Genomic DNA, 10,648 nt, shown 5'->3' with positions numbered 1-10,648 from the left:
AACCTTTGCTACTCGAGCTTTGGACTCCGCAGCATGCTTGTTGGCCTCCAGCATGACCTTGTTGAGATGAACTCGCTCCAGGTCTATTTTCTTCAAGTGTTCCTGAAGCCGAGTAATGCAGGTCTACTCCACCTTCAGGTCATCCTCAAGTGTCTGCTGGAGCTTCCTCTCGTCCGACAGGGCCTTAAGGTTGTCATCTCAACTGCTCTCCACTGCATCATGAGCTGCTCGTTCTTCTCCTCATCCCGGTCTACACGGTTGAGGAGGAGGTTGACTCAATCTCTCAAGCCAATGTAATGCCGGTAGACCTGTAGTGAACACACCTGCCAGTCAAGCAAATGAAAGGAAGCAAAAAAAAACAAGTCAAGAGTAGCCAAAGTTTACCTTGGCTAGGAAGTCCAGCCCCTAATCCCGAACGAGGAGGGGGTCTGTCTACATCATGCCAAGATGATCACCTTGGGGGATCATCCCCTTCACCAGAGCTCAGCCAACCCCCTCGGCATCGATGGAGTCACCCTCGCGAACGTTGGACTTCGGCCAAAATACCTGTGCAAGGTGCTGCCCCTCTTCAGCTGGCCCCGATGTAGAAGGAGGGGCGAATGAAGGCCCGTTTGCAAGCCCCATAGCCAAAGGCCTCCTCGAAGCAATAGGAGTGTCCTTCCTTCTTTTACCACCCTTGGTAGGATGGTCCTTATGTGCCAGCTTCTTCGTTGGGGGCATAGTCAGTGCCTCGGCCGGCCTCTCCTGCCCCGCCTCCTTCAGTCGACCTCCATTCGGTAGCCTCTTTCCTCTATCGCCCCCTCCATTGGTAGGAGGCTTGGCCAAGATGTCCTCTTGGCGGGCACGACACCTCTCTCCGCACATGCAAGCACCCTTGGTTCTTCGGTGGTCCTCCTCAGCGTTTTCCCTGATGGCCCCTCTCCTGGAGCCTTCTTCTTCGCCAAAGCACTCTCTAGCAGCATGTGTTTAGCGTCTAGCGGCACAAGGACTTCTCCTACCGAGGGCAGCAGAGCTAAGCCCCACAAAAACCAAGGGGAGCTTGGCCTCCACCAGGGGCTTGGCCCGGAGCGTTCCCAACACAAGGAGATGGTTTACCGTGGCAGCTTCATCATCTTGAAGCATCGGCTTAGGCTTCTCAGTGGACAAGTAGATCTCCCCCCAACCTGACTTGAAAGACCAATCCTCAGGACAAGAGATGAAGAAGAATTTACTCTTCCAATTGTGGACGGATGACGAGTTGTCTATAGGTCGACCTCTCCGAGGATGGAAGTAATGCATGCCTCCCTCGGTAGTGTGAGCCCTTAGCACAAAAAGGGCTCAGAACGCCTTCGACGTCAGGTCCACATCCTGAAGCTGAGCCACCACCAACATGGCTATAATGGTCCTAAGGGCATTTGGGGCTAACTGGCTAAGAGTGATCCCTATCACTTCAGCAGCTTGGAGATCAATGGATGGAAGGGGAACCTGAGGCCGAACTCAAGGAAGTGCTGATAAACACATATCTCCTCTTCCTCCGACATATGTGACTAGTCACCAACATCGAGGACCCTCAACTTATAGGACTGAGGGATGTGGTACCTCTTGGCTAGGGACTTCACTTGGTTGACGTCTAAGATACTGTTGTGCTCCGAATGCAACAAACGTTGTATGTGCACACCTCGGGCAGCATAATTGGTCATCGTCCTCAGGCTCGACTCGAGAATCGGTTCCCCCTGAACCACTAAGGGGGACCCCTCGGCCTCCCTAGGCATCACAGATTTGGCGCTCTCACGAGGAGAGTCTTCGCCCCTTCAGCCGCACTCGGCATCACCAGGGGCAATCCTCTCCCTTAGCACCTCGACCCCATGACACAGGGTCAAGATCTTGACAACCGACAGGTCTTAGCTGGAGCTGACAGGCAAAGGGGTTTGGAATGAACTTGCTCCCAAGGAGTCCAAGAGGTCATAACATTCTAGGCTTGAGTTAGAGTAAGACATGGTGAGACGTTTACCTAGGACGAGGATGTGGATGAAAAAGTTCTAAAGACGAGAGCTAAAGTCGAGGGCTCTGGGAAGCAAGGGTCTTGAAGGCGAAAGCACTCACGAGCAAATGTGGAGGGAAAATGGTGACTAAGGCCCCTATTAGAAGAATAGATGGCCCAGATCTCACCCAATCCAACGGCCATGAAGCGGTTGCCTCCACGGCCCCGTCTGCGTGCCAACACACGTCTCTCACCTCGGGAAGACAAAACAACAACGAGCGAACCGGTCGACCGACACACTATGACCCATTGGCTCGACTAATTAGGCTGGCCCGGTGATAGGAAAACCTAGTTCACTCAGAACCTGTCTCCTCCATGACCACTTGGTGAAGACGAGCTTCACCCGTGGGTGGCCGAGTCACCAACTCGAGCGCCAGGGCGCCTAGCCAAAGGCCCCTACAGTCGAGGCTAAGGTAGCAATGAATTTGCTTCTGCATCGGCACTAGAATAGGACATGGGGGCAAGACCTCTCCCTCACCCGCCTACCAAGGACAACCTCAAAGCTGAAGCCAAGGCCTCCTCATGGGAGAAGCCCTTGTGGCTCACCCTAGAGAGAGGGAGAGGCAAAGTCAAAATGCTGCCGCCACAAGCTACGTTATGTTCGGAAACCCAACAGCGCCGCCTTACACCATCGATACACTCCCTTCGCCCGAAGCCGAGGCCCTCACCCTAAACTTCCACCATGGCCTCAGAAGTGGGAGGCAAATGGTGTAGGCATGTTTGGTTCATCCAACCATAGACCTACACATGTCCCCGGGCATGCATCAGGTCGGGATCAATCAGAGTGCACGCGCACCCAAGTTCGATGGGCTTCACGGAACTAGTGGCATAAGGTCACATAGACCCCAAGCAACCTCAAGTATAAATAGGAGTTGACCCCCTCCAAGTAAGGGATGTGGAACGAAAGCCCTCTCACTAGACTCTGAGATTACCTGTTCTCCTGTGGCCTCGTCTGGGTGCTTGTCACCTCGGACGTCGTCCACCTCGTACCTCATTATTGACTTGATTGTCAGAGTCCTCGCCTTGGGTTTCCACCCAAGGCCTTTGACCCCTTCCTCCTCGCAAGTCGTCTGACATCTCGCTCCATGAACCTCAGGCTTCGGGCTTCAGACCCCTCAGCCTCACCTCGGCTTGGGAAGTGAATTACAATGTTGACCTCATCCAATCCGAGAATCGACACCTGGTTTTACATTAATTAACAACAAATGGTTTACTTTTAATTAAAATTAATGTAATTTACCATAGTTACATTAATTACTATAATTACATTTACTTTGATTAATAGTAAATAATTTAGGGTTATAAAGTAAACAATTTACATTAATTTATTATTATTGTAATTGATTAATTTACTATGCATTACTACTAATCAATAGAAATTTCAATAATTTTTTGGAAATTATAATAAAATATTGTAATTTGTTGTTATTTAATTTAATGTTAGTTCATTACTTATAGAAAATTATTAAAATTGTGGGGATGACAGTTGTCCCTTTAAAACTAGGGCCTTACCCTACCCCACCCTGAACAGGACAAGTTTTCTCAAATCTTAAATGGGGATGGGGCAGAGATAGGGAAAATTATTTTTGCCCTAAATTAGGGATGGGTTTGCATATAGTTCCCTGAACCCAATGGTAAATTAGTAAAATATCCTTAGATTTAATATTGATTTTTAAAATATCTCTAAGTTTTCCTCATATTTTTATAATCCTATGATCCCATAATTTCATTTATAAAACCCCCAAATTGCCATAATCCAATTCCTAAAATACCCCCAAATTCTTATAATTTTATTTATGAAATATCCATATATTAGATATTTTTAGATGGTTGCCTCAGGGTGGGGAAATTTGGGGATTCCCCATCTCCAACGGGGAATAGGTGTCTTGCCATGAACCCATCCCACCACTAGGGTCAGGGCAGGGATGGAGTAGACTTGTCCTTGAGATTTCACTAGAAATCTCAAGTTGAGTGTAGATGAATAGCTGGTCTATATCTCAACTATCATTTTGTAGTAGGTCGGCATCTCTAATACTGTTTGTGGGCAGTCCTCTCTCTCCTTTACTTGCTTTTCTATAGTTACGTTCAATGTTTATATTCTTTTGTTAACTGTAGAACAACTAACTAGATAGCAGGCTATAGTTCTTAACTATTATATATTTTAACTATTATATATTTGTCTTTGCATTGCTATCAACTTGTTAGCAATCCTTATTTATTATTGCTCTTATTTATTGATCCTATAGCTCCTGCTACTATACTGTTTGTTTGTTTTGTAGCTGTAGGTTTCTAGTTTAGTAGTTAAGGTTAATTTAAGAATAACTTCTTAATTAGTTATTGAACCAAATTGACTAAGCCTAATCTTCCGCTACATCTTGATCTTTATTAGCAAGAAGGCCTAGTTTCAGTTTAAGGGAAAGTGTTTTGAGCTTAATTTGCTAGGAGTCTAAAAATTCGGATTTTGAATTCAATGGAAAAGAATGGATAAAAATAGGCAGAATGAGAAAATATTGCTATGAACCAAACACTTTTTTCTTAAAAATTAATTCTTTTCAAACTGACAAGCTTCCTATGTTGCTCATTTTCAATATTCAAAAAAAAATTGTGCCAATATTCACAAAACGCAATGTTATGGGCCCGGGCATAGGATCTCGTCACGGGTCGGTCCACCAAGAGAGACTCCTGTCTTCCCTTGCCCTTCCCCTTGCGTACAGACCCTATTGTGGCAATTGCATGAGTGATTTGTCCAAGAGATCACCCGAACTCTCCTAACACCTTTCTTGGTTGAAAACCAAATGAATTTATTTCCACTCATAGCTCCTTAAATAGGAGATTACAAAGGAAATTCCTTGTTGGATTCGGGTAGACTGGGGAATCCTTAACAAACTCAAACTCCTACTTCTAATGATAACACAACTCCTACTAAGAATAGATAAGATAAGGATAAGGCATGAGGGAAAGTGTAGCTGGCGGATGGCGAGCAGAGCTGTTGTGGTAGGACAAGGTGGGGCCCACCCTGATGAGTTTTCGTGTAGGCCCCACTCTACAATTACTGTCGGTGGTGCGTGTGCCTCACGGTGCTGCTGCCGTGCGGTGCGTGCTGCTGCCTATGACTGTGCCACAGTGCACCACCGGGCGGTGCGTGCTGCTGTCTATGACTGCACCGCAGCGCGCTGCCTGGCAGTGCATCCATAACATCACACCCCTCCTAGACAACGAGCTTGTCCTCAAGCTCGACTTCGAGGTAGGCACTGTGAAGATCGGTCCAGGGAATCCAGGTGGCCTCAGCTGATGGTAGTCCATCCCATTCCACCCGAACCTCGAAGGTACCCTGATTGATGCGTGACCATACAAGAGCTCGAGGTTGGAGGATGGGTCTACCGTCCTTTAGAGGTGGTAGGGGAGGCACTTGATCCTGGGGAGTCCCTGTAAAAGGCTTCAGGAGGGATACATGGAAGATGTCATGGATTCTGCTATGCTCTGGTAGCTCGAGTTGATAGGCAACCTTCCCGATCTGCCTGAGAACCTTGAAGGGCCCGTAAAATTTTGGGGCTAGCTTGGGGGGCCTCGACACCTATGGGAAAGTTGCCAGTAGGGATGTAGCTTCAGCCAAACGAATTGTCCTGGCTCAAAGGTGACTTCGCGGTGGTGTTGATCGTAGGTGTGCTTCATGCGCGCCTATGCCTGCTATAGGCACAGGGAGACTTCGGCCAAGAGGGCGTCGCAATCTTGGAGGCTACAATCCACTTCTTCCAGCCGTGTTGAGCCTGGTTCGTAAGATAAGAGACGGGGAGGGTCTTGGCCATATACCACCCGGAAGGGAGTCATGCCAAGGGAGGAGTGGTAGGACGTGTTATAACAGTATTCGGCCCATGGAAGGCACTCCACTCAACGCCTAGGCTGGGCTCCCACAAGGCAGTGGAGGTACATTTCTATTGTCCAGCTCACCACCTCTGTTTGGTCGTCAGTTTGTGGATGGTAGGCAGAGGAGAAGGCTAGGTCTGTTCCCTACAGCTGGAAGATCTCCTTCCAAAAGGCACTGGTAAAGATCGGGTCCCTGTCACTTACAATGGATTCGGGTAGACCATGTAATCGAAAGATGTGGCTGAAGAAGGCGTGGACCACTGAAACCGCGCTGTAGGGGTGAGATAAGGGGAGGAAGTGGGCATACTTTGAGAAACGGTCCACCACCACAAATATTACCGATTTCCCTCCCACCTTGGGTAAGCCTTCGATGAAGTCCATGGAATATCTACCCAGATCTGAGTGGGGAGAGAGAGGGGTTGGAGAAGGCTTGCTGGGTGCAAGTTTTCCCACTTCTGCTACTGGCACGTTGAACAATTATGGATGAAGTCCCGTACCGAAGCCTTCATGCCTTTCCAGTGGAAATCTACATGGATGCGGTGCAGTGTTTTCTAGATACCCTCATCCGTGGCATTGTGTATGTTGGAGATAACAGAGGAAATTAAGGGGCAGTCGGTTGGAAGATAAATTCGGCCCTTGTACAGTGCCAACCCGTCCTACATGTTCCAATTTGAGTTGGTCGTTCCCGCCTGTATTTTCTTGAGCAGATCATTCCATTCGAGTGACTATGGCAGTTCATTCCGAATGTCTTCCAGCATGGAGGCTCGGGGCTGTGAGATTGCATGGAGTAGCATGTCGTCTTCTCGATGTATCCTGATCGGAGGTCTAGCTTAGAGAAGTACTGCGCGCCATGGAGTTCGTCTATCTACGACTGGGAAGGGAAACTTATCCTTGACCGTCCGGCTGTTAAGTTCTCTGTAATCCACACAGAATCTCCAAGTCCCGTCTTGCTTGGACACCAAAAGAACTGGGGAGGAGAAGGGGGAGTGGCTGGGGCAAATGATCCCTTGCTGTAACATGTCTACGCACTGCCTTTCTATTTCGTCTTTCTGCCGATGTGGGTAGCGGTAGGGCCTGACAACAACAAAATCTGATCCGGTTATCAGCGGGATTCGGTGGTCGCAAGCTCTGGGAGGGGGAAGCCACTTGGGCTCCTTGAATACTGCAGATAAGTCCGTAAGGAGCCTTTCCATATCTGTTGTGCGTGAGTCCCAACCTTGGAGTGTATGTAGTTGCGCCCTTGTTCTTATTCTGGTTCCCTGCCATGTGACTGGTTTGCCATCCGAATGGAAGTTCATGGTCAAGGCGGCGAAGTCCCATAGGATTGGTCCAAGCATGATCAGCCATTTAACACCTAGGACGATGTCAAATTCGTCAAAGGATAGTATGAATAAATTTGCATGGAAGGACTTTGTTCCGACCTGAATTCTGGTGTTCTTGCAAATTCCAGGGTTGTGAACTCTTTCCCCATTTGCCACAACCACCTATAATTGTGGTCTTTCCATGGGTAGTTCTAACTTGCGGGCCGCCTATTCGCTGATGAAATTGTGGGTGCTACCTGAGTCCACTAGAATACGGACTAGCCGCTCTGCTATCAATGCTCTCAGTTGCATGGTTTGGGAAGTCTTGACCCCCGTGATGGCATGGAGGGAGATTTCTAGTCTGATGTTGCAGGTTCGTCCTCTTCCTCTTCGGGTTCTTCTACTAGGAGACAAAACAACTTCTTTCACTTGTGGCTGGCGGAGTACAGGTCATCGCAGTTGAAGCATTGCCCCCTTGCGCGTTGTTCCGCCATCTCGGCTCGGGTCAGCCGCCTAATGGGGGGTGCAGACCTGCTACTTCCTATGCTTGACGCTGATCTGGAGGGGTTGCCCTCTGGCAGCCTTGGTTCTCTGCTAGTGATCGAAGAGGGAGTCACTCCTGCTATCTTCGAAGGCGTCCATGTTGATGTCAGTCGTCCTATACTGAAAACCCCGTGCAAGATCTGCATCTTCCTTTTGAAGGCATGTGCGACGTTCATAGCTGTGACTAGATTAGGGGGGTGCTGCATCTTGACGTCCACTCTTAGGGGTTCCACTAGCCTTGCTGTGAACATGTCGACTTGCTGGTCTTGGCGTACCAAGGCTGCTATGGTGAGAAGGATTTGGAATTGGTGCTGATAATCCGCCACAGTCCCGGTTTGCTTGAGATTGATTAGTTCGTCCAGTGGGTTACTTGTCAGCGGGAGTCCAAACCGGAGGAGGCAATAGGATTTAAATTATTCCCAACTAAGCCCGAGTTCTTCCTGCTCTAGATGGTAGAACCAGAGTTGTGCCTCTTCTGTGAGGTGGAAAGCGGCCAGACTAACCTTGTCTTTGTTATCGGTGCGTTGGTTGGGGAAGAACTGTTCGCAGTGGTACAACCATCCCAGTGGGTCTTCAGTGTCGTTGGAGGATAGAAATTCTAGCCGACTGTATTTGGGGATAACAGCGGCAGTCGGGGCGGCCATCTGATCTTTGCCGGACATTTCTGCCTAGTCCTGCCTGTGGCTGTTGTTGGTGGCGGTTCCTTCTGAGTTCCCTTCCCTATTGGCTAAGAACGTCTCTAGCAAGCGCCAAAGCTCTCGAACATCATCCTTGAACTCACGAACCTCCATGTTGGTCTCTGTAAGTTTGTGTTCCAGTTCGTGGACCTTGGAAGACAGCGGCTCTTGTTCCCCCATTATGGAAGGCTCTGATACCAGAATGTTATGGGCCCGAGCGTAGGATCTTGTCATGGGTCAGTCCACCGGGAGAGACTCCTGTCTTCCCTTGCCCTTCCCCTTGCGTACATACCCTATTGTGGCAATCACATGGTTGATTTGTCCAAGAGATCACCCAAACTCTCCTAACACCTTTCTTGGTTGAAAACTGAATGAATTTATTTCCACACAGCTCCTTAAATAGGAGATTGCAAAGGGAATTCCTTGTTCGATTCGGGTAGACTAGGGAATCCTTAACAAACTCAAACTCCTACTTCTAATGATAACAACTCCTACTAAGAACAAATAAGATAAGGATAAGGCATGAGGGAAAGTGTAGCTGGCGGATAGCGAGCAGAGCTGTTGTGGTAGGATAAGGTGGGGCCCACCCTGATGAGCTGTCGTGTAGGCCCCGCTCTACTACTGTTGCCGATGGTGCATGCGCCTCACGATGCTGCTGCCGTGGGGTGCGTGCTGCTGCCGTGCGATGCGTGCTGCTGCCTATGACTGTGCCGCAGTGCACCGCCGGGAGGTGCGTGTTGCTGTGCGTGCTGCGGTGCGTGCTGCTGCCTATGACTACGTCGCAGCGCGCTGTTGGGTGGTGCATCCATAACACGCCAGCCTAGGTCTCCAATAGTCAATGTTTACCAATTGGCATAGATGTTTTGTAAAAGTACTTTCGCAAAAGTACTTTTATAAAAGTACTTTCATAAAAATGCTTTTATAAAACTACTTTTGTAAAAGAACTTTTATAAAAGTAAGTGCTTTTATAAAAGTACTTTCCTAAAAGTGCTTTTGTACTTTTGTAAAAGTGATTTTATAAAAGTACTTTTGCATTAAAGAATAAAGTACTTTTGTAAAAGTACTTTCATAAAAGTACTTTAGTAAAAGTGCTTTCGTAAAAGTGGTTTCGCAAAAGTACTTCTGTAAAAGTGCTTTATCAAAATTAAACATCTATGGAAACAGTTTTATAGGTAGAGTTTCCTCAAAGAATGAACCGAGCAAGATGGAGCATGATTATTTTTCATGCTGTAGGCAAGTTAATTTTTGTGCTATGGGGCTGATTTTTTATTCTAAAAAGAATGTGGCCCTGGGCAAGAATATTGTAACCAAACACTCTAATGTTATTTATTCTTGCCCATTCTTGCCTAGAATGATCAAGAATTAAGAGAATGAGGCCCAAAGCAACGAACCAAACATGGCCTAAGTTTTAAAGTTCTACCCAGTTCACCCCTTTAGGTAAGACCATCGGTCCCTACAGACATATGGCACCAATTCCTTCCTAACATGTGTTCACTCAACACCTCAGCTCATAAACCACTTCACCCACCTTAGCTTTAGCAATCACCTATTATCTTTGTACTAAGAAGATGAATTCAGTGCTTTTAGGTATGACAATTCAATGATAAGAGCACTAGAACAAATGGTAATGATCTAGGCACCACCTCGCCATGTTGTGATCTCATGTAACCAACTAACCTACATGTAAGACTAAGAGTGGGGCCCCAAATCATACCATGTACACCAAACATGTCAAGGCACAGTAAAACAAGTGTCTCGAGATAGGACCATCAATCGACCGGTTTTGGATGGTCCATTATAATTATTGAATTGGGGTAATCCAAAATAAATTGGTCAATATTCTTATTGGTCTAAATTGGACCTAAACCAAATTCCCAATAATCCGATCATGAGGTTAAATCCTTGTCCAATTTGAAACCAATCAAAACTGAAGTTGGCATAAAATCACTTTTATGAAAGTACTTTTACGAAAGCACTTTTACGAAAACACTTACAAAAACTTTTATAAAAGTAAATTTATGAAAAGTGCTTTTTCCAAAAATACTTTTTATGAAAGCACTTTTAGAAAAGAAATTTTATAAAAGCACATTTACAAAAGTACTTTTACAAAAGCACTTTTATAAAAGTACTTTTACACGAAAGCACTTTTATGAAATCACTTTTACAGAACTTTTACAAAAGTATTTTTATAAAAGCACTTACAAAAGTACTTTTATGAAAGCACTTTTTATGGAAGTACTTTT

The sequence above is a fragment of the Nelumbo lutea genome, chromosome 1 (assembly GCF_056320005.1).
Source record: "Nelumbo lutea isolate HS-2025 chromosome 1, American lotus-T2T, whole genome shotgun sequence".
Classification (NCBI taxonomy): domain Eukaryota; kingdom Viridiplantae; phylum Streptophyta; class Magnoliopsida; order Proteales; family Nelumbonaceae; genus Nelumbo; species Nelumbo lutea.
Note: the sequence above shows the minus strand (reverse complement) of the source record.